The sequence below is a fragment of the Leptopilina heterotoma genome, unplaced genomic scaffold, assembly GCF_015476425.1.
Source record: "Leptopilina heterotoma isolate Lh14 unplaced genomic scaffold, ASM1547642v1 Lhet_19, whole genome shotgun sequence".
NCBI lineage: Eukaryota > Metazoa > Arthropoda > Insecta > Hymenoptera > Figitidae > Leptopilina > Leptopilina heterotoma.
The window spans coordinates 837,632-863,354 of NW_025110908.1; the positions used below are offsets into that span (position 1 = coordinate 837,632).

The following is a 25,723-nucleotide window of genomic DNA, read 5'->3' on the forward strand; positions in this document are numbered from 1 at the left end:
TTTTCAGATTTTCAGGAAAGTTTGAGGCTAAATTTTCAGGAAATTTTTACGTTAAACAATTATTGAAGTTGGACATTTAAATCTTTATGCACAATTGTCACTAAACTTTGCAAGTAAATACTCCGAAGTTTGCAAGTAAATATTTAATACATTTTTACGAAAGTTTCGTCGTTAATACAACTGATCTTATGGACTGTCAGAAAACTATCAAAAAAAATATTTATTTAAATAATAAAATGAATAAAATCTTAATTTTTCTGATAGTTTTCTGATGGGTCCGCATAAGATCTAGTTGCAGAATTTTCTGCCTTATCAACAACGAATCAACTTCTCGTATCATTCCCTTCTTTCTGGTTTCCAACACCATCCAAAAGATGCCACTAAGATGACCATACTTCACTTTCATACAACTTGCAAAAATTGAATTTAAAATTCACACAAACATGACTAATAGAAAAAGTCATTACTTCACCTACCATTCGGAGCATATAGCTATTCATTTAAATATTACAAAAAAAGTCAATTTTCTTTAAAAAAAAGATTTTGCATACATTTACACAAATATTGTCGCATATTCGCATATATTTCTAAGTTCCTTTGCTGAAAATTGCAAAAAACGCATAATAAGGGTTGAGTGGTTTAATGCTCTTAAGGGGCCCCAAAACTTAAGGACTACTTATTCATAAAAGAAAAAGTGGATTAGATTGAAAAAATAGAATTGTATCTTTAGGATACTTTTCCAATTTGCAAACAATGTTATTGCAGATATTAATAATTAGCCCGATGGTAAATATAATGTGTCCTCTATTTGGACAACCACACAAATAAAAAAAAAAATTAGAATCGCGCGGAAACGAGTTGTTGTTGAGTATAGCCCTACTGCTGCTTGCTGCTGCTCACTGCTGCTTTCATGTGAAGTTTTCTCTTGGTGAATTTTATAATATCGTGAATGAGAACCCACACAACAAAGAAGCTAAACTGCGCGCGCGCACTGCCGCAAGTCGACAGAAAACAGAACGCGTTTGTCAGTGGAGGTTGGTAGACTGGCGTTAGGCAAATTATAATTTCCGTGTGCATTTTAAGCGACAGTGAGTTTGAGAATCAAAAACATTGTACACGAGGAGAATAGGTGACATTTAACATCATCAATTTTCACCCAAGTGTCAAATTTATACAAAAACTCCAACCAAAAGAAGAACCATTTTTGTTTTCTTTTTTCTTTTTTGGTTTACTAAAATTTCGCGTGTGCCACCAGTTGCATGTTGCATAACCTGATATTTATCATAGAAATTTGTTAATTTTGATTTAGTTTTGAAGTCAAAGTGAAAATTAAGAAGTAGATTTTTTTTTTTAATTGTGCACTCTTGGGTTCCTTGCTCGGCTGTCCTTCACCGGTAAGTTCTTTCAATGTTTCTCTCTTTCTAATCTTTAAACGTCGCCTGTCAGATGGAACTGACTTCTCCGACCGACTTCAGGTTATTTAGTCACTCTCTTCTCTCACTTTGTGATGTTTCCTGAATGTTTTTGTGAAAATGATTATCTATCAAGATGTTGTTGCGGACTTCATGTTCAACTGCTTGATGGATAATCATTTTCTGTGTGAGAGTAATTATTATTAAAGAGAGACAGAGACGGGGGATTTAATAGGCATGGGGAACATGGAGTCTGCTCTGGAGAAGAATGGACCACTTTTAATATAAAGGGACTATTTATTTAGAAACTAAAGAGTGACAATAAGAAACTAGAGAATGACAATAAGATACTAGAGAATGACTCGTGTATTTGTTCCTAGAAAGTAATTAATTTCTTCAGGATTTGTTGACATAAAAATCGGAGATGAAATAATTAGAGAAGACAATTCTGTTTTGATTTTTCGTTCATGATCTTGAAAGTATCAAAAAGCAATGAATCGATACCAAAAATGTGGATCAAACCATTAATTGATTCAAATCTCGATTTAAATTGATACAAAAAATTTGAATCAACTAATAATGGTTTAATCCGCATTGGTAACAATTTTTGATACTTTCAAGAAAATTGTGAATTTTTAAAAACGTTGCAGACTTTCAGGATAATAATAATGATCCTGAAGTCCACAACGAAAGGTAAAATTTCTTAAAAATTAGTAGAAAGCTTAGAAGTTATGCTTAAAAATGCTTTCAACTCCTTGTGTGTCAGGAAGACAAACCGAAGCTAGAAAAAAATCTGAAATTTGCATAAAATAAAGCTTTAAATTTCCTGTTTGAAGGTGGACCAAGAAACTTAGAAGATTGTTGTTGTTTTTTTTTAAAAAGTGATTCGTAAAGTATTGCGATTAGGAAGTTGAAATCCACAACATTTGTCAATGAAAAAAATTTGTTAATAAGAGGAAAATAGACAATAATTATTGTACCTAACACTTTCTAGAAATTTATAGAATTTATAGAAGAATTTTAGTTAAAAACACTAGAGAGAATTGAATATTGAAGAATTTACAAATGATTGAAGAAATTCAATTATTATTTTCAAAAATAATAAAAATTTTTTCCGAGATACAATTTTCTTTTATAAATAGAAGAATTCTTTTTAAAAATTCAATTATTTTCATAAATATTATAAAAATCATCGCACAGAATTTCCAATATTTTTGATAAAATTTTTATCAAATTGCTCAAAAATTGTAATTATTCTTAAAAATTTTATTAAAATTCGTCAAAAGAATTCAATTATTTTCAAGAATAATAAAATTCGTCGCTGAAATTAAATTTTAAAATATTAATAAAATTCTTTGCAAGAATTCAATTATTTTCTTAATAAATAAAATTCGTCGCGAAATTCAATTATTTTCAAGAACTTAGATGAAATTCTCTATAAAAATTCAATTATTTACAATATAATTTTAATTAAATTCTTTGAAATAATTCAATTACTGCTGAAAATAATGAAGTTTTTGACTGAAATTCAATTATTTTTAGGAATTTTAGTTAAATTCTTTCCAAAATTCAATTATTTTTTAAAATATTAATAATTGGTATGTTTCTAGGACCATAATTTTTGTCGAATACTGTTTTTTGATTGTGGCCTTGGGTCCAAAATAAAAAAAAAATTTTTTAATGAAATAAAAAATTTTTTTGAATATTAATAAAATTCTTTGCAAGAATTTAATTATTTTCTTAAGAAATAAAATTCTTCGCAGGAATTCAATTATTTTCAAAAACTTAGATGAAATTTTTCATAATAATTCAAATTATTTTCAATATAATTTTAAATTACTGAAAAGAATTCAATTATTTTTATAAATAATAAATTATTTGCAGAAATCCAGTTATTTTTAGGAATTTTAGTAAAATTCTCTCCAAAATTCAATTATTTTCATGAATAACAATATTCATCGCAAGAATTCAATTATTTTCAAATATTTAAAAAAAAAAATTTTATAATAATTCAATTATGTTTAATATAGTTTTAATTGTGAATTAAGTTATTTACATTACTTCAAAAATGTTAAAAAAACATGTTTCTTGCATTTGAATTATCAAATTTTACTATAAAAAATAGTAAATTAAATAATTAGTAAATAAATGTCTACTAATTTATTAGTAAATATTTGCTTCTAAATTAGTAAATCTTACTAATAAATTAGTTTAAGATAACAATTTATTGGTCAAATTTTCTAATTCAAAAGGAAAAAATTCTTCGAAAAATGTAATTATTCTTAAAAATTTTATTAAAATTCGTCAAAAGTTATAAGTTTTTTAAGCTCGAAATCATTGCCCTGTAAATAAAAAATTAAACTGTTTTTAATTCTAAATTTTTGAGAAACATTTTGGTAACCTTTATACCAATACAAAATGTTTTCAAGAAATTAAAATTTTAAATCCTTTTTTTATTTAGAGGTCGAGAATTTTGAGTCTCAAAAACTTATAACCGGTTCTTTGATAGTGACCCTTAATTGAATTTTGAAAAAGGTTTCAAATTAAAATCTTTGAAAATCTGAATATTTCTCATTTTTAACTATTTTTTAATTAAAATTCGTCAAGAGAATTCAATTATTTTAAAATTTGTTGATAAAATTCTTTACAAGAATTCAATTTTAAAGAAACATTTAGTTATTCAATATTTTTTGTATTTTTGTATTTAAATAATTGAATTCTCGTAGAATTTTCTAATAAAAATTGCTTTTAAAATGAATTTCACTTAAAATTTTAGAAAATAATTGAATATTAAAAGCATTGTAGCATGAATTTTTAGAAATAATTGAATTTTGTAAAGGTTTTCAAATTGAAATCACTGGAAAATTTGACTTTTCCGTACTTTTAAATAACAATTTTGTAGAATTAATTTTTTTGAAAAAGTTTATTTGAATTTTTTTTTAAATAATTAATTAATTTATTACTCGTACATGTTTTTATTTCTTAAAGAATTTAATTTACAACAATTTAAATTTAAACAAAAGTTGCATTAGAATAAAAATAAAAAAATTTTTCTTGAAACTGGCTCTAATTTATTGTAACAAAAATTTTATTTATAGACGAAATAAATTAATTAATTTAAATCGTCGCAGAATTTTAGCTTGAAAGTACGTTCTTGAGGCACGAAATAAAATTCTAACGACGGAAAATTTTTTTAATTTCTTCACTGTATAGGATAACTTTCCATCAATCATTAATTGATCCTCAATTCGCAATTTTCTAAAGTATGCATAAAAATTAAAGTTAAAAAAGATTACGTAAATTTTCTATAAATAGATACATATATTGTATACAATATCAATTTTACATTCACCATAAAAAGTGTAAATTGCACCTATAATTATTAGTTAAGATCTAACCGAAACTTTCATTGCGTAACGAATTTCACTATAGAACCTGTAATATTTTATTTTTTTCTTCTTCTCAATTTTCAATTAAATGCACGTAAAGAAAGTATATACCTATTTTTTCAAACAAAGTTATATACAATTATTTTTTCATTCATGTTTTCTATATTCTTGCACAAAAAAAACCAACATCAATAATGTTTTACATTGTAATTGACAAGCGTCAACTTGATTTCTATATATTGTAACAATTTTTTTTCCACACAGATCAAATCATATTCAACACACTACTGTTACAAAAGAGAATATAAATTTTAAAATTACATTGAAAGAATATTTTTAAAAAAATAATAATAATACATTGAGAGAATATTGCCTTGAATAATAACTACAATTATTGACTTTCAATGGACAGCCTATTGGCATAAAGTGTTATTTATAAAATCATTATAATCACAAAAAAAAGGGGAAAAATTAAATTTCTGCTTTACAGCAGTAGTAGCAGCAGCAGCAGCAGCAGCAACACACGTTACAGAATATATACATATAGCTAATAAATATTCACACATAATTGAATCGAGTGAGCAGCAGCATCACATCGTGACTTCGATGCCACTTGAATATGCACATCGTATATGTATGTATGTATGTATACTGACGTGAAATTGTTCATTGAGCATGCACTCTCTCTTTCTCTCCTTTTTTTCCCACCCACATTCCATCATTCTTCCAACTTCCGAGAAGTAAACGGAAAATTTAATTTCGTGCTACTCGATTACAAATCCTTTTCATTATCCCCCGTGACAAGCGCATCGCTTGGCAGCTTTATGTGCCAGATACCTTGCTGTCCTACTATTATCGACGTGTTTATGACTATTGCCGCAAATATATTTCGCTGAAAAGTAGGCAAATATCCTTTTCCGAAAGGGTTATAAAATAATTTGCAAAATATACGGTGTTTAATTTCATATTTTTTTTATTTTTCTCCCGACTATTTTGAAAGGCATTTTTTTAGAAGATAATTTTTTGCTTCGAGAATCACAGTTGGTTCTCTAAACAGATCTTGGATATTATGACTTTTTTTTCGATTTATTTTCAAGAATTGCGACTTTTGCGACTTTACTCTACTTTACTTTACTTTAAAATCAGGGAAAAATCAAGGAAAAAAGAAAATTTTTCCTTAATTTTTCCCTGATTTTCAGACTTTATCCTGACTGATTTTGTTTTTTTCCCTGACCCTAAGGAATATTCTGATTCACTATCAAAATTATTAGATAAAATTATTACGAAATTGTTAACGTAAAATTATTTACGAATTTCCTTAATTGTAAAATTATTCACAAACACCAATGACTTCATTTTTAAATAAATATTTAATCAATATTATTTTCCAAAAGAATTAAAATTCTTCAAAAGATTCAAATTTAAACCTTTTTAAAATAAAATAAATTTAAAATACTGTAATTATTTAATTACCGTAACTTTTTCAAAATTATTTTCATCATTTCAATTAAATTATTAATTTCTAGAATTTTGAACTAAAATTCTTCTTTAAATCAATTATTTTTAATAATTTTTGTAAAAGTTCTTTGAAATTTTTTTAAACTATTTGTTTACAATTTTAATATTACAAAATTTCATCAATTATTTTGATGAATAATAATAATAATAATAAATAATATAATTTTATCAATTATTCTAAAAATTCACGCTATAATGCATTTAATATTCAATTCTTTTCTACAATCTTTAACAAAAATTCATTTTTAAATCAATTTTTAAGAGAAAATTCTACGAAAATTCAATTATTTAAATAGAAAAATAAATAATTTATTGAATAATTGATTGCAGATTTCTTAAAATTAAATTTTTATGAAGAATTTTACAAAAAATTTTTAATAAATTATTTTTAATAATTTTTGAAAACGTTGATTAAAATTGTATTAAAAATAATTGAAATTCTGCAATGGGTTTTATTACCTACTTATGAAAATAATTGAATTATTGTGAAGAATTTTATAAAAAAAAGTTTCAAATAATTTTTTTTCTATGAAAAAATTTATAAAAATTCTATTTTTATTTTTTTAGTAATTGAATTCCTGTGAAATTTTTATTTTTTTGAAAAATAATTAAATATAGAATTTTATCAAAATTTTTGTTTAAAAATTGAATTCTTATGCGAAATTTTATTAAAATAGTAGAATATAGAAAATCATTGAATTAGGAACATTTATTGAAAAAAAATGATATTTTGCCATGATTTTTATGAAAATTCCTTAAAATAATTGAATTTCTGAGAAGAATATTGCTATTTATAAAGATAATAATTGAATTCTGGGTCAGATTTTCGTTAAAATTTTTGAAAATAATTCAATTTCTGCGAAGAATATTATTACTTTTTAAAATAATTGAATTCTTGTGATGAATACTATTATAATTATGAAAATAATTGAATTTTGCAATGAACTTTGTTGAAAATCCTAAAAATAATTGAATTTCTCAAAAGAATTTTATTATTTATAAAGATAATTGAATTGTTGACAAGATTTTCTTTAAAATTCTTGAAAATAATTAAATTCTTGTGATGAATATTGTTATTTATGAAAATAATTGAATTTTGCAACAATTTTATTAAAATTCCTAAAAATAATTGAATTTCTGGAAAATATTTTATTATTTACAAAGATAATTGAATTCTTGACAAAATTCTGGTTAAAATTCTTGTAAATAATTGAATTTTAGTGATGAGTATTATTATTTATGAAAATAATTGATTTTTGCAAAGAATTTTGTTAAAATTCCTAAAAATAAATGAATTTCTGAGAAGAATTTTGCTATTTATGAAGATAATTGAATTCTTGGTCAGATTTTCGTTAAAATTTTTGAAAATAATTGAATTTCTCAGAAGAATTATATTATTTACGAAAATAATTGAATTTTTGAGAAGAATTTTATTAAATATTTGAAAATAATTGATATACTGCGAAGAATTTTATTAATTTCGAAAATAATTGAAATCTTATAATGAATACTATTGTTTAGGAAAATAATTGAATTTTGCAATGAATTTTGTTAAAATTCCTAAAAATAATTGAATTCCATTATTTATAAAAATAATTGAATTTTGCAAAGAATTTTGTTAAAATTAAAAAAAAAATTTAATTTCGGAGAAGAATTTTGCTACTTATAAAGATAATTGAATTCTTTGTCAGATTTTCGTTAAAATTTTTGAAAATAGTTGAATTTCCGCGCAGAATTTTATTAATTTCGAAAATAATTGAATTCTTGTGATCAATATTGTTATTTATAAAAATAATTGAATTTTGCATCGAATTTTATTAAAATTCCTGAATATAATTGAATTTCGTCGACTTTTCCCTGATTTCCCTGACCAAATTCTGCTTTCCCTGATGTTTCCCTGAATTCCTGATTTTCCTGACCTGTGACAACCCTGAAAGATTGCAACACAATATCACATTTTTAGTCTAAAATGCAACTCTCTAAATTTAAATTAGCAAAAACTAGAAAAATTTTTTAAAATTAAAAAAATTAATTACAATGGAAAAATTGCCGTGTTCCTTGCAATTATTTTTAATCTCTAAAAGATTTTTTCTCGAGGGAGATCTTCAAGAAAAAATCTTTTAGAGAATATAAATTTTTCACGAAAGGTGTTTTCCTCTCTTCATTTGTGTACTTTAGTCTTATTAGACCTCTTTCGTTGTATTTACTGCATCTCGTCGGAATTCTCCCTTCGTGAAACATCCATTCCTTTCAGTCTCGGCATTCCTCTCGATCACATCTAGACTTCTATCTTCCTCAACATCAATTAAATGTATGATATATATCCAGTTGTAAATTTATAACAAATTGCATGATTATATTCCTGTTCCAATGTGCTCACGTTTTCAAGATTAAAAAAATGGGGTAAGGGTAACCAATTTTTATCGTCGTTATAATATATACTTTGTTGCGGGTATAATTTCAATCAATGCTGATTCATATATGGACTAAAACAAATTTAATCGAAAAATTCAACTACTTGTCTGGAAAGTAATTAAGTAGTTGAATTAATTAATTTTTTAATCAGCTAACAATGTTTGTGTAGTTGAGTTCTTATTAAATTATTGACAGTAGTTGAGAAGTAGTCATAATACTAGAAATTTCTTTATAGGTAAAAATTTTTTTCCTGATTATTACCCCAAAATCAGTTCAAAATTTATTCTTTTAGCTTTTTGAATACAAAGGATTGTATTTCTTCTTGTGAGCGAAAAAAGGTATTTTTTAGATAAGTAAAAAATACTTTTAAAGAAGCGCTAATATTTAATACACAATATGTTAGTATTTATTTGTATTTACCAACAACAGTATTTAATTAAGATCTTGTTTTACTTTTCAATGGGAGAACAGAGGCTAATCAGCTTTATATTCAAACATCAATAAGGTTCTGTCGGTTCTCTTTAGATTTGAACGATTCTTCAAGTCTCCTCTTTACTCTTCCTAATGATCGCAGTGCCTGGACTGACATAATTCAAAGCTAGAATACTGCTCGGGTCTGATGAATGCTATTCATTGTAAAAACAAGGTCTTAATTTTAGAAGAGGCTAATTTTAAGCTTTTGTCTTAATTAGAGAGTAGAGAATCGATAGTGAGAGCGCTGATAAAGAATCATTTTTGATTTATCATTTATATGCTTCTCTGAGTTTCTGGAAAATCTGTACTGTTTCAGAGTGAAGTTCTAAATGTATAAATGAACCAAATCTTTTATAGATATAAACATTTTTAGAAATCACTGCTCAATGCTCTAAACAATAAGAACAACATTAAAAATGTAGATTCTATAACTTTACTGTTAACTTAAAGATATTAGATTGCAACGAACTGATACCAAAAATGTTGATTGAATCAAACATTGATCTACATTTTTGGCATCAGTTTGATCCGCACTTTAGTATCAATTTGATACTTTCAAAAAAATTGGGTAGTGGTTAAAAAATTTTTAAAAACTCTCTTTAAAATGTAAATTATTTTTATAAATAATAAAATTCTTCTCCGAAATTCAATTATTTTCAAATTTTTTTTTTAATTTCTCGTCAAAATCATCATTATCAAATTTATCAAAAATTTTTTAAAATTTACTTCAAAATTTCAATTAACCTTATAAATATCAAAATTTTTCTGCAAAATTCAATTATTTTACAAAATGTTAATAAAATTCTTGGCAAACTTTCAACTATCTTTATAAATAATAAAATTCTTCGTAAAAATTCAATTATTTTTAGAAATTTTAATAAAATTCTTTGCAAAAATTCAATTATTTTTGTAAATAATAAAATTCTTCCCAGAAATTCAATTATTTTAAAATTTTTTAATAAAATTCTTCTCAAAAATTCAATTATTTTTTTAGATAGTAAAATTCTTTGCAAAATTCAATTATCTTTAAAAGTAAAAAAATTCTTCGCAGAAATTTAATTATTTCAAAAAAATCTTTTTTTATATTCTCTTTACAATTTCAATTATTTTTATACATAATAAAATTTTTCTCTGAAATTTAATTATTTGTAAAAATTTCAATAAAGTTCTTGTCAAAATTTCAATTATCATTATAAATATTAAAATTCGTCCCAAAAATTCAATTATTTTTAGGAATTTTAATATAATTCTTTGCCAAATTCAATTATTTTTATGAATAATAATATTTATCACAAGAATTTAATTATTTTTAAAAGTAAAAAAATTCTTTGCAGAAATTAAATTATTTTCAAAAATTTTTACGAACTTCTTGTCAAGAATTCAATCATATTTATAAATAGCAAAATTTTTCTCAGAAATTCAATTATTTTTGGGAATTTTAATAAAATTCTTTGCAGGAATTCAATTATTTAAAAAAATTTGACTGAAATTCATTGCAGAAATTCAATTATTTTCACAAATAATAAAATCCTTCAAAAATTCAATTACTTTTAAGAATTTTTATAAAATTCTGTCCAAAATTTAATTGTTTTTATAAATGACAATATTTATCACAAGAATTCAATTATTTTTTAAAGTAAAAAATTTCTTTCCAGAAATACAATTATTTTCAAAAATTTTAACAAAAATCTTGTCAAGAATTCAATTATTTTTATAAATAGCAAATTTCTTCTTAGAAATTCAATTATTTTTAGGAATTTTAACAAAGTTCTTTGCAAAATTCAATTATTTTCATAAATAATAGTTTTCATCACAAGAATTCAATTATTTTTAGAAATAATAAAATTCTTCGCATAAATTCAATTATTTACAAAAATTTCACTAAAATTCATTGCAGGAATTAAATTATTTTTACAAATAATAAAATTCTTTTCCAAAATTCAATTATATTTAAAAATAATAAAATTCATCATGTTAATTTAATTATTTCTCAAAATTTCAATTATCTATGTAAACATTGTAATTCTTTTGCAAAATTCAATTACTTAGGTACTAATGTTTTAAAAAATTTCTTTCAATTATTTTCATAAAAAATAAATGAAAAATTTTTTTTTTTATAAAGTCTTGTAATATAAATTAATGATTTTATTACTCGGTCATCTTTTAATTATTATAAAACATGAAGAAATCGATTGCTCCGAGTCGAACACTCGGAGTGATCGATTTCTTCATGTTTGATAACAATTTTTTATAAGATGTTTAATTTCCAGAAGGTTTAAATTCGAATCTTTTGAAGTATTTTAGTTCCTATGGAAAAATAATAATTAAATATTTATTTAAAAAAGAAGTTATTGATGTTTTCGAAAAATTTGAACGAAATTTGTAAATAAATAAAACAACATTTTTTTTTTTTGACTAGAACTTTTTCCTTTAATTTTCTAAAAAAAATTTAAAAATTTCATTCGCATTTTAGTAAAAAAAAATTTCGAAAAAGTCGATTAGTCGCATTTTTTCACAAAAAAGTGATTCGCACAATCCGAGCCCTGAATAGATGAAATATTAATTCAGATTTTTAATACTGATCCAGTCAATTAAACATAAATTTATTATTAATGCGCAGTCAGTCAGATCAGAGATATCTTAATTATCATCTCTTGTAGACAGATGATAGCATCTTTTTACATCATGCTATATTATCATTCATGAATGTTGTACTAACAAAAAAATCTAATTCCCGCAAAATGACTAATTAAAATCAACTTCTTTAGTCTAAAACATTTTGCTACTCAAAGTCGACAGAATGGATAAAAGGATTAATATTTTCTTTTCTTTCTCGAGATTTTTTAAAGTCACAAATTTGATACCGATTAGGCCCTAAATGATTTCTGTCAGAAATTTTTGCGAATCGTTTTTTTATTGAAACTTTTAGTATATATTGTAACTAAAGGTAAATTCTCAAAAAAAAAATATGTCGCATTTAGTGTTCCAAATAAAGAAAAGTATTCAAATAGTAGAAAATGATTGAAAACTAATCCAAAGAAGCATTTATATTTTATAAATAATTTTATAAATAATTTTATAAATCATATTTTATAAATCAGTCAGAATTAAGCTTCAATCCATATTACAAACGATTTATGAATAAATAAACAATTCAGTGTGGTAACTTCCCATCCCATTCATGTCTTATGATGAAATTCAGCGGACTTGGTCTACTTTAGTTGACATTTGAAAACAAAAAAAAGATGCTATAGGTACTCGACATGAAAATATAAGAGTGTTTTTACTTTTTTCTCGACTAGGTTTACTAGTTTCCAGCTAATGACTCAATCTCTTTCTATACAGTAAATCGTCGTTTTTCTATATCATCTCTTATATTATCATAACATTACGGAAGTTCCAGAGCGAATTTATCTTGAGAGAACCTGTTGGTTTATGTATATAGTACACACGTAAACACATATATATATATATATATATTATAATACATGTAAAGCAGCCTCGAGTTCTCGTCTTTTTTTGTTGTCATTGTAGGTATTCTCCATGGCGTGCGGATGCACGTTTTGATGCAAGGTAATAAGGTAGAATCATTGGTGCACACTGGCAGGAGTATGATAAACACAGCTATTGCGTGTGCTTAAAATACATATACGCATACTCTCACACGAAGGGGCAAAAGATATAATAACAATATGCCTATGAAAAAACTCAAGATGCAAATACAACGGAATAATATATTTTACGACTTTTTACTCAAGATTGATAATAATAAGCGGACAATGTCCATGTGTTTGTGACTGTGTCTTTGATGTACACACGAATTTTAATTCGTATGGTTGTGAGAATAAATTTTTTATTTACAGGGTTGCCACAGGTCAGGGAAAGTAGAATTGGTCAGGAAAAGTCAGGCATTCATTATTAAAAAGTACTGGAAAAAATTTAATTTCTAGAATTCATAAAAAAAAATTCTGAATTTTGGTGTCTTTTCTATTTTCCTCATAAACTATATGAAATTACCACGAATTCTAAAATTTTTAATACAAAACCTTCAATTTTTCTTTATTTCTCACAATAATTTCTTTTCAAATAACATAATTCTTGAAAAAATACGTTAAAATTATTACTTATAAAATAATTAATGAAATATTTTATTTAAATATTTCAAAATTAATTGAATTTAGAAAAAAAATTGCATTTACGATTTTTAATCTTCAATAAATTTAATTAAAAATTTTAAAGAACTTAAATTTTTGAAAAATTTTTATAATTCAAATTTCTTCTACAAGTTTTAATTAAATTCTTGGCAAAATTTCAATTATTTAAAAAAATTTTCCTCGATTACATGATTTTCAATATATCTACTATATTGTAATAAAATTTCTCAAAAATAATTCAATTATTTAAAAACCATTTTGATAAAATTGTACGCAAATATTTAATTATTTTCGCATAAATAATAAAAATTTCACAAGAATTCAATTATTGACAAAATTTCTTAAAAATCTCTTCGCGATAATTTCTTTTTTTTCATAAATAATAAAATTTTGTTCAGAGGTTTTCAATTATTTTGATGAATAAATAAAATTCTTTTCCGAAATTCAATTATTTTTGAAAATTTAAATAAAAGGCTTTATAATAATTCAATTATTTTCAATATAATTCAATTAAATTTCTTGAAAAAATTTACAAATAATTGAGGAAATTCAATTATTTTCAAAAGTAAGAAAATCTTCGCGGAAATTCAATTATTTTTGAAAAATTTATTCGAAATTCTCGAAAAATGTGAATATTTTAAAAAAATTTATTAAAATGTGTCGGAAGAATTCAATTATTTTTATAAATAACAAAATTCTTTCCAGAAATTCAATTATTTTTAGGAATTTTAGTAAAATTCTGCACATAATTCAATTATTTTCATGAATAACAATATTCATTACAAGAATTCAATTATTTTTTAAAGTAATAAAATTCTTTGCAAAAATTAAATTATTTTCAAAAACTTTTACGATAATCTTGTCAAAAATTCAGTTATCTTTATAAATATAACAAAACACTTTCCAAAAATTGAATAATTATTAGGAATTTTAATAAAATTCTTAACAGGAATTCAATTATTTAAAAAAAATTTTACTTAAATTCATTGTAGAAATTAAATTATTTACAAAAATAATAAATTTCTTCAATAATTCAATTATTTTTAGGAATTTTAGTAAAATTATTTCCAAAATTCAATTATTTTCAAGAATTTTAACGAAAATCTTGTCAAAATTCTATTATCTTTATAAATAATAAAATTCTTAAGAGAAATTCAATTATTTTTAGGAATTTCAAGAAAAATTCTTTACAGAATTCAATTATTTTCAAAAATATCAATATTCATCACAAGAATTCAATTATTGTTAACAATTTTAACGAATATCTCGTCAAGAATTCAATTATCTTCATAAATATAACAAAACTCTTCACAGAAATTTAATCATTTTTAGGAATTTTGATAAGAATCTTTGCAAGAATTCAATTATTTAAAAAAAATTCGACTAAAATGCATTGCAGAAAATAAATTATTTGACAAATAATAAAATTCTTTCCAGAAATTCAATTATTTTTAGGAATTTTAGAAAAATTCTTTTCAAAATTCAATTATTTTTATAAATAACGATATTCATCATAAGAATTCAATTATTCTTAAAAAGTAAAAAAATTCTTTGAAGAAATTTAATTATTTTAAAAAATTTTAACAAAAATCTTGTCAAGAATTCAATTATCTTTATAAATAGCAAAATTCTTCTCAAAAATTTAATTATTTTTAGGAATTTTAATAAAATTCTTTGCAGGAATTCAATTATTTTTAAAAATTTTAACGAAAATCTTAACAAAAATTCAATTATCTTTATAAATAACAAAATTCTTCTCAGAAATTCAATTATTTTTAGGAATTTTAATCAAATTCTTTGCAAAATTCAATTATTTTCATAAATGCCAATATTCATTACAAGAATTCAATTTTTTTTACAAAAGCAATAGAATTCTGTACAAAATTAAATAATTTAAAAAAATTTTTCGAAAATCTTGTCAAGAATTGAATTATTTTTATAAATAACAACATTTTTCCCAAAAATTCAATTATTTTTAGAAATTTGAAGAAAATTCTTTGAAGAAATTCAATTATTAAAAAAAAAACTTTACTAAAATTCATTTCAAGAATTCAATTATTTTTATAAATATTACAATTTTTCTTAGGGATTACATAATTTTCATAAACTTCAATTATTTTCATCGCCGATTTTCAAAGATTTTTAATATAATTTTTAATAAATTTCTTGAAAAATGCAATTATTTACAAAAATTTTGTTAAAAATTGATTTAAAAATGAATTTTAATTAAAATTTGAGACAAAATAATTGAATATTAAAAGTATTATAGCATCAATTTTTAGAAATAATTAAATTTTAAATAGGTTTCAAATTAAAATTAATTTTTTTTTTCAAAAAGTTTAATTGAATTTTTTTTTTGAAATTATTTAAAGTTTTGATTTTTTAATTTTATTTTCTAATATTCTAATTTTCTGAATTGAAGAATGTTCGCATAATCGAAATTTCGTTATATTTCGTAATATTAAATATTGTTAAACAAATTAATTTGAAAATTTTCAAAGAACTTTTTCAATAATTATTATAAAAATAATTGATTTGAAGAAGAATTTTAGTTAAAAATTCTGGAAAATAGTAATTGAATTAAAATGTTGACAATACTTTTAAAGAAGTTACAGTATCAATGTCCTTATAATATAAAATAATGATTTTATCACTTGGTCATCTTTAATTATTATAAAACATGATGATGTCAATTGTTCCGAGTCGAAGACTCGAAGTGATCGATATCTTCATGTTTTATCATTTTTCATTGAATTAGATTAATCTTTAGGATCATAAGGAAGAAGTGAAAAATTTTGTCTATAGAAATCAGGGAAAAGTTAGGAAAGAAGAAAATTAAATTTTTCTGGTAACCTTGATTTAGCATTAAAATAAATTTTACGATGAGAGGAAAGTGTACACGTGATATGCTGAATTTCCTTAAAAGCATATACTGTTTGATTTATATATTTCGAGTAGTCTCGAGAAATAATCGTTGAATTACCAATGGACAAGAGAACTGTTTCAAGGACATAATATTCCAATCGTGTATTCGTCCTATCTCTACCAATATCTCAGTTTCCACATATATACGTTTGGACCATTGAGAGCGGCTAAGAGATTTAGATTAGATCGGCAGAGACGATAAAGGAATCTCCAATGTCCCTATCATTGGTGCATCGCAAACTGTGCGATCTTTCTCTCTGATAAAAGAGTTGAGCCACTTTTCTACTAAACTTTCACATGGAAATATATATGCCGCCGAGAGATGCCTGCTTTTTCATATGCAAATCGTAAATTGAACAGAATTACAGAATGAGAAATCATTATATATAGGATTTCGAAAAATAATAATATGTGAAAATCAATTCTTCTAGAATGCTACTTTTTCTCGAAATGCTTTTTCTCGAATTGATAAATGATCCATCGATCAAATAGAAATGTTAACAATGCTGTTTATGTACTACCTGCTGCAGGAGAATCATAATTCATTTTCGTTAGACCTAATCTTTCAACGAAACGACTGTTATTAAATAAATGCGTGTCCTGAGAGAGAATGAGAGAGAGAGAGGGACTTGTGGACTATTCGCTACCGTCTACGCGTTGTAATAATAAATCTCGAATGTATGAAACCCACTTAACGGGGTTAAAGTTGCCTTACGTTTTACTCGCGTAGATCTCGAGACGGAACGATAACTCGTGTTAATTTGACAGTTAATTAAGGCTCTTCCAATCGATTATCGTGCTATCTCTCGCAATGTGCACTTCCGTATTCTACCATTGCATTGCCCTTCATCTCCCACGAAAGTTTGACTATTCGCATTTATATTGCAATTTACAAATCGACTTCGTTAATAAGCTTGAAGCTCATGAAGCTTTCGTGTATCATCTGTAAACATAAATCTCAAAACTCCGTGTGCACGTTCATTCTTATATTTGTTTGACATAGTAAATTATTAGCAAATTATTAACAAATCATATGTGCATTAAAAGCATGAAACAAATTGAAGATAGTACATGTTACTTATAGGCCTTCTTCGATTGACTTCTTCTGCGTCTCAAAGTGCAAAAGAAGTCGATTAAAAAATAGTAGATTAAAAATACAAAAAAAGTAAATCTTAATTTAAGATCATAGTCTTAAATATTCAGCACTGTCTGCTCTAATGTTAAATCATACAAAATCCATTGCTTAAATTCAGCATTGACTGCCTTAAAAACGTTGCATCTTAATTTAAGACTGCCTTACGGCCTTAAAATAAGACTTTCTTTTTGCTGTGAAATACAAAAAAAGTCAAAAAAAAACTCGGTGTCACAAAAAATTCATTCTGTAGTTCCCCAACCTTTCAAAATCTCAAAATTCTATCTTGAAATTAGGGAAAAGTAAGAAAAAAAACAAAATGACGATTATTCGTTATTTTGTTAGTAACTTTTTATTTACTAATTCAGATTTAGAAAATCAGGTGAAGTAACTTTTTTTCTCTACAACTGCAAACTTTGCTCTTGATAATTAATTTTTAAAAAGTAACAAAAAGTAGCTTTTAGACTAAAAAGTAGCGAAAAGTAGCTTTCAAACTAAAAAAAAGTAGTAAAAAGAGAGGCTATTGAAAAATTAAACTTGACGACCAAAATAAACTCGTTTTAGACACTTTACAAAACTGACAAAAATTACATTCTATATTTTTTATATTCATGACTTTTTCATAATTTTCATCAAAAATATTTACTTTTTTCTCATTCTGCTAATAAATTTAAATCCTGCAACGAATTTTATTATTCAGGAAAGAATTTAAATATTTATAAAGATAATTTAATTCCTGGGAAGAATTTTATAAAAAATTTAAATAATTGATTTCTTTCGTCTAATTTTTTTTTAAATTCTAATTTAACCCCAGAAAGAGTACGTGAATTTAGTCACCCTCTAAGGAGTAATTTTAATTAACAATCTTCTTTTAAAAAGTAAACATGAAAAAAGAATTGAATTCTTACGAAGATTTTTACAAACATTTTTTTAAATAATTAAATTCTGTTTGAAAATTTTTTGAAAATAGTAATTCTATTACGTAAAAATTTTGACAATAATTAAATGTCTGCGTGGTATTTTATAAAACTTTTTTTTGAATATAATTGAGTTCCTAAAAAATATTTTATTATTTATGAAAATAAATGAATTCTGAAAAAAAATTTTACGAAAATTCTTAACAATAATTGAATTTCTGAGAAGAATTTTATTACTTTTGAAAATAGTGATGAATATTGTTATTTATGAAAATAATTGAATTTTGTAAAGAATTTTTCTAAAATTCCTAAAAATAATTGAATTTCTGAGAAGAATTTTATTACATTTAAAAATAATTGAATCCTTGTGATGAATATTGATATTTATGAAAATAATTGAATTTTGGAAAGAATTTTACTAAATTTCCTAAAAATAATTGAATTTCTAAAAAGAATTTTGTAATTTCTAAAGATAATTGAATTCTTGGCAAGATTTTCGTTAAAATTCTTAAAAATAATGAAATTCTTTGTGATGAATATTATTATTTAAGAAAATAATTGAATTTTGCAAAGAATTTAATTAAAATTCCTAAAAATAATTGAATTTCAGAGGAGAATTTTGTTATTCATGAAAATAATTGAATTTTGAAAAGAATTTTTCTAAAATTACTAAAAATAAATGTATTTCTGAGAAGAATTTTATTGTTTTTGAAAATAATTGAATTCTTGTGATAAATATTGTTATTTATGAAAATAATTGAATTTTGGAAAGAATTTTTCTAAAATTCCTAAAAATAATTGAATTTCTGAGAAGAATTTTGCTATTTATAAAGATAATTGAATTCTTGGCAAGATTTTCGTTAAAATTCTTAAAAATAATTGAATTCTTGTGATGAATATTATTATTTATGAAAATAATTATATTTTAGATGAGTTTTATCAATTTTATTTAAAATAATTGAATTTTTTTGCGAAATATGATGAAAACACTAGATATTAAAAATAATTGAATTTCGAATATTTTTTGAAATTTTGAAAATAATTAAATCGCTTTAAATAATGTGATTATAATTTTTGAGAATAGTTTTTTAATTTCTAGTATAAGCGAATTTAAAGCAAATTCTCTCAAAAAAAAGAAACAGAAATAGTAGATTTTAGTGGCTGAAATCTAAAAAAAAGTAGTATATAGTAGGTTTTAGTAGATGAGTGCGAAGCCTGCAACTATGTATATAAGCTTTAAATTAAAGTAAAAATAGTTCTCTATTTTGTTATAGAAGAAGTTTAATGATCTTCAATTGCAAACACTCTGTGAGATCTTTTATTTATTCCCAGCAGTCCGGTAGACTAATTTCCAAGGTACAGTTGAATGCGATTTTAATAAATCGTCCCCCAAAGACGAGACAGGTTGAGAACCTCCTCCTCATGAGTTTCATTAATCTGACGAGCCCACATGTGTGCCTCTAAATGCTGCACATCACACTAATGTGTATTTCACTTGTGAATCCCTCGTTTGTTACACTCATACATAGCTCCTTTCGTGCGTATTGCTTCCTATGGGAAATTGGTCCATACCCATAGTCATCCCTTTCGTCATTAAAATTAATCACTCACAAAATTATAAATTCTAATTGTGTCAAATATGAAAAATTCATTTCCCCACAAATTACAATTGAGAAAATTAATTAATATACTAGACCTTATAACAATTATTACAATCATTCATTTTTAACATCAGGAAAATTACAATAATTAATTTTTCCAACTTCAAGTATTATTACTATAAGAATTAATTTTCCGAAAGTAGTTAAAATATTGTTGTCATCATCATGTTTGGGACACGCCGAAATAAAAGTATTAAAAATCGTTGCTGTCTGACGTGTGACTTTTTTTCCAAGTGCAAATTAACGTAAATACGTAACACATTTGACTGCGTTAATGTTTCCACGTGCACTGTTTTCTACGAAGCAAAAGAGGAAAAAGAAATCGAGCAAGCTATGAAATGCAAAACACGCTTGACAATTTTGCAAATGACACTTCTATTTCCATTCTGGTGACACGCTTGAAATCTATTATGAAAACAAGATGCAAATGTTCTCTTTGCTTGTGTGTTCAACTTGCTTATTTATCAGTTTCTCCTATAACGAAACTTTTAAACACGATGTATGTATTTTAAATGTAAATTATTTCTCTTTAGGTTTTCCCAATATAAAAACTAGAATATTTCTACAAAGGCGTTTATATAGAAAAAAAAACATTTTTTTTTAGAATTTTAGATATGAGAGATATAAGCGAGAAAACATTTCCTGTATACAATGTTTAAAAGTTCGGTCCTTTTTTTTGTGAAAAATTTACAGAAATATTCTTTACGGAATATATTTTCTCCTCTTTTGTATAAGAATGTTGAGAATTAAATTCATGTTGCAAAATTTTGAATTTTTCTTTTGAAAATCCAGGGCTTGGATAAACGACTCTTTCGACTTTTTTCGACTATTTTATTATTATTTTCGTACTCATCTACTAAAATCTACTATTTACAACTTTTTTCCAATTTGCTACAATTTGATATTTTTATTTTAGATTCGTGATACTAAAAGCTACTTTTTTCTTTATTTTTAAAAATTTGCATCACTTTAAATATGCTAACAGTTGTAACAAAAAAAAATATAATAAAATTCTTTTAAACGATTCAAAGATTATTAATATCTACTATTTTAACACAAAAATGCCCAAATGAAGTCAATTGTTTAAAAAAAATTTATAAAATTCTTTGCAAACATCTAATTATTTTTAAAAACTTCATAAAAATTTTCAATGCAAATTAATTATTACAAAGATTTTTATAAAATCCTTTCTAAGAATTCAACTATTTTTATAAATAATAAAATTCTTCTCAGGAATTCAAATATTTTTTTAAACTTTAATAAAATTTGCTGCAAGAATTCAATTATTAAAAAATTTTTTTATAAAACCCTTTGCAAAAATTCGATTATTTTAAAAAATAATAATAACGGTATTCATTTCAAGAATTCAATTATTTTTAAGAATTTTAAAGAACATCTTGCCAAGAATTCAATTACCTTCATTAATAATAAAATTCTTCTCAGAAATTTAATTATTTATACGAATTTTGATAAAAATCTTTGCAAAAATTCAATTATTTTCATAAATAATAAAATTTATACAAAAATTTCATTATTCAAAACACTTAAAATTTAAAAAAAATCAATTATTACAAAGATTTTTATAAAATTCTTCCTAAGAATTCAATTATCTTTATAAATATTAAATAAATTCTTCTTAGAAATTCAATTATTTTTAGAAGCTTTAGTAAAATCCTTTGCAAAAATTCAATTATTCAAAACACATTTTAAAATTTTTTAAAAATCAATTATTATAAAGATTTTTATAAAATTCTTCCTAAGAATTCAATTATTTTTATAAATAATAAAATTCTTGTCAGGAATTCAATATTAAAAAATTTTTTTATAAAATTCTTTGCAAAAATTCAATTATTTTCATAAATAATAATATTCATTGCAAGAATTCAATTATTTTTAAGAATTTTAACAAAAATCTTGTCAAGAATTCAATTATCTTTATAAATATAACAAAAACTCCTTTCAGAAATTCAATTATTTTTAGAAATTTTAATAAAATTCTTTGTAAAATTTAATTATTTTTATAAATAACAATATTCATCACAAGAATTCATTTATTTTCAAAAGTAAATAAACACTATGCAGAAAAACAATTATTTTGAAAGATTTTAACGAAAATCGCACCAATTATCTTTAAAAATAGCAAAATTCTTCTCAGAAATTCAATTATTTTTAGGAATTTTTATAAAATTCTTTTCAAAATTCAATTATTTCCATGAATAGCAATATTCATCACAAGAATTTAATTTTTTTTAAAAGTAACAAAATTCTTCGCAAAAATTCAATTATTTTTAAAAATTTCTGAAAAATTGTTTTGCAAAATTTCAATTATTTTCATAATCAATGAAACTTGTGGCAGGATTTCAATTATTTTTAATACAAGAATGTTTTGATAGTTCTTTATAAGAATTCAATTTTAAGAAATATTCAATTATTCGATAAGTTTTACATTTTTGTGTTTAAGTAATTGCGTATTCTCATCGAACTTTCTACCAAAAATTGATTTAAAATTGAAGTAAATTAAAATTTTTGAAAATTCAATTTTTTAATTATTTAATTCTCGGAGAAATAATGAAAAATTCTTCAAAAATTCAATTATTTTTAAAAGATTTAATTAAATTTCAATTATTTTTTAACGATTTTCCTTTCATTTATTTGGGAATGTTTCAATTGTAATTGAAAAACTATTACATTTAAAAAATTATTTAAAAATATGTTTAAAAAATTAAGTTCAACATTTTCTTTATTACAATTTTTTCGAAAATATTATAACTTTAAAAAAAACATGGACACTTGCAATTATTAAAAAAAATTGAATTTTTGTATTTAAATAATTGAATTCTCGAAGAACTTTCGGGAAATTATTAAAAATAATTGATTTTAAAATAAAGTTTTGTTAAAAATCGTAGAAAATAATTGAATTTTGGAAGGAGTGTAATTTCTTTATTAGATTCTTTTTTAAAAATTGTAGAAAATAATTGAATTTTGAAAGGAGTGTAATTTTTTCATTAGATTCTTTTTTAAAATTTTTATTTTGAAATTTAGTTAAAAATGGAAGAAAATAATTGAATTTTGGAAACATTATCGTTTTAATTTTGAGAAATTATTAAATTTCAAAAGGTTTTAAATTGAAATTTTTAAAATTTTATTTCACGTGAAAAACAAGTAAGAAGTATATTTAAATATTTATCAACGAAATTATTCAAATTTTGAGTAACTGAATTTTGAAATCAGTGAAAGGAAATTAGGAAAATAAAAAATAAAATTTTTGTGACAATGACTTTTTTTTACGTTTTTTCTATCTTTACTCGACTAAAACGATATTTAGCGCCTTAAATTCGATCCGAGACCTACAACACATTTTCTCTTCCATTGTCTATACAGAAAAAATACACTGTAAAAAATTTAGGAAGTTAACGGACTCGGGAGTTGGGAGTTAAATTTTTCGAGTTAAAAATCAACTCCAAAAGAGAGTTAATTTCTATCTCCGTTCATTCAACACCCGCGCGAGTTATTTTTTCCATGGGGAGTTAGCATTTGGGTGTTAAATTTTAACTCTCTTTATTTAACTCCCCTGGCATTAACTCCCCAATGGGTGCGACTTTTATAGAATCCCCTGGCGAGTTAAAATTTAACTCCATTTTTTTACAGTGTAAGAATTAAATTGCTGGTGGGAAATTTTGAAATTTTTCATCTGCGAAAATCTTCTTTTCTCGCGCGCTTTGAAAACTGCAATATAAAAGAGAGTTACATCACAGAGTACATCACACGGAGAAAGGAGGCGAGAAAAAGGCAGATGTCGAGGTGTTTACACTTTTACGTCTCATTGAGAGTGATATGTTACGTGTAAATACACTGAGCTTACCATACAAACGACCAGAAAACGTCTAAACGTAAGATGAACACAGCAGCATTTAGTCGTTATTTATAGCATTATGGATTACCGTACCTCAACAACTATAGTGACTACAGAGTAACGTGACGCGACGCAATTGCACTTCGTTCCCTGCTGGACGTGTTTCCTATACATCAATTGACAAAGAATAATGAGATACATGTGTTAAATGGAAAATACATACTCTCCGTAATTACACTCGAATTTTAGTTGATTATTTTAATTATAATCTCAACTTCGTCCGTTCTCTTCAATTGAAATATAAATCAAACATCTTGTAATATGATTTTGTTGTACATTATGTTTCAGTTCTAAGGATAACAAATTGAGTCAAAAAACGAATCAAAATTGTTCCTATGCAACAATTTTGATTCGTTTTTTGTCTCAATTTGTTATCTACAGAAAACTGTGATACAATTTATAATTATTTTGTTTTTGAAAATTTTTTTAAATTCTCTTCAAAATTTTAAATATTTTTATAAATAATAAAATTCTCCTCTGAAATTCAATTATTTTTAGGAATTCTAATAAAATTATTTTCAAAATTCAATTATTTTAATAAATAACAATTATTTTTCTATTTTTAGGACCATAATTTTTATATATAAACTTTTTGTAGATTTTGTGGCCTTTGGTCCGTAATTTCTGACCAAAGTCAACAAAATCTACAAAAAGTTTATAAATAAATAACAATATACATCACAAGAATTCAATTATTTTTAAAAGTAAGAAATTCTTTGCAAAATTCAATTATTTTTATAAATAACAATATTCATCACAAGAATTCAATTATTTTCATAAAAACAATATTCATCACAAGAATTCAATTATTTTCAAAAATTTTAACGAAAATTTTGTCAAGAATTCAATTTTTTTTAAAAGAGCAAAACTCTTCTCAGAAATTCAATTATTTTCAGGAATTTTAATAAAATTCTTTGAAAAATTCAATTATTTTCAAAAGTAAGAAATTCTTTGTAGAAATACAATTATTTTCAAAAAATTTAACGAAAATCTCGCCAAGAATTCAATTATTTTTAGGAATTTCAATAAAATTTTTGCAAAAGTCAATTATTATCAAAAATAACAATATTTATCACAAGAATTCAATTATTTTTAAGAATTTTAACGAAAATTTTGCCAAAAATTCATTTATCTTTATAAATAATAATATTCTTTCCAGAAATTCAATTATTTTTAGGCATATCAATAAAATTTTTTTACAAAATTCAATTATTTTCATAACTAACAATATTCATCACAATAATTTAATCATTTTCAAGAATTTTAACAAAAATTTTGTCAAGAATTCAATTATATTTATAAATAATAAAATTCTTTCGAGAAATTCAATTTTTCAATTTTATTTTAGTTAAATACACTAAAACAAATTCAATTTTGAAGCAATTACAAATGTTTGCAGAAATTCAATTATTTTCATAAATAACAATATTCATTACAAGAATTCAATTATTTTCAAAAGTAAAAAAATTCTTTGCAGAAATAAAATTATTTTCAAAAATTTTAATGAAAATTTTGTCTAGAATTCAATTATTTTTATAAATAGCAAAATTTTTCTCAGAAATTCAATTATTTTTAGGAATTTTAATAACATTATTTACAAGTATTCAATTATTTTCACACATAATAAAATTCTTTATAAGCACTTAATTATTTTTATAATGAATAAAATTCTTCGTAAGAACTAAATTATTTAAAAAGATTTTACTAAAATTCTTCTCAAAAATTCAATTATTTTTAGGAATTTTCATGAAATTCTTTGCAAAATTTAATTATTTTCATAAATAACAATATTTATCACAAGGATTCAATTATT

At 23.3% G+C, this 25,723-nt stretch overlaps 1 protein-coding gene across 1 annotated transcript in view; it reads left to right on the top strand.

The window, feature by feature from the left end:
• Positions 1–1,030: 1,030 nt before the first annotated feature.
• Positions 1,031–25,723, top strand: part of LOC122500693 (protein N-terminal asparagine amidohydrolase) — a 100,232-nt gene continuing 75,539 nt past the window's right edge. The window contains exon 1 of the mRNA XM_043609748.1: positions 1,031–1,394. The gene's annotated coding sequence lies outside the window, so the exon portion shown is untranslated. The remainder of the gene's footprint in view (positions 1,395–25,723) is intronic.